General features: G+C 30.5%; 1 protein-coding gene across 2 annotated transcripts in view; it reads left to right on the top strand.

Moving 5' to 3' along the window:
• LOC119592694 (longitudinals lacking protein-like) overlaps nt 1–430 on the top strand; it is a 99,390-nt gene that overhangs the window by 96,512 nt on the left and 2,448 nt on the right. The gene's annotated exons all lie outside the window — the stretch shown is intronic.

Consider the following 430-nt stretch of genomic DNA (forward strand, 5'->3'; position numbering starts at 1 on the left):
AAAAATGATTTTCCAGGATTGGAAATCAGGTCAGGACGTAAAATATTTAGAAACACTGGGACATAGTAAAAAGGGAAAAATATTAGAGGAAAACTTATTGTAATTCTTAAATAAGCAGAAAAAATTGAGGATATCAATTAGCAAAAAGAGAGAGAGAAAAAAAAAGTGTTTGGTGAGCGATGTCATCATTCTTATTGTAATTTTATTCTTTCTTGTATGCGAAATATAAATAGGAATTCTGCTTAAGAAGGATACAGAAAGAATGTTTTCTAGAGAAATCTTAAACTGACAAGATTATTTGGTGGCTGGAACGTGAAATCATAAGTGACATTAAATCATTATTCCCCTTAACAAAATTGCCCGTCAGTCCAGGGATATTATGTTACTCTGCACTCATTAGTAAGTGATATATAGGAATTAATTATTCACA

The sequence above is a fragment of the Penaeus monodon genome, chromosome 30 (assembly GCF_015228065.2).
Source record: "Penaeus monodon isolate SGIC_2016 chromosome 30, NSTDA_Pmon_1, whole genome shotgun sequence".
Classification (NCBI taxonomy): Eukaryota; Metazoa; Arthropoda; class Malacostraca; order Decapoda; family Penaeidae; genus Penaeus; species Penaeus monodon.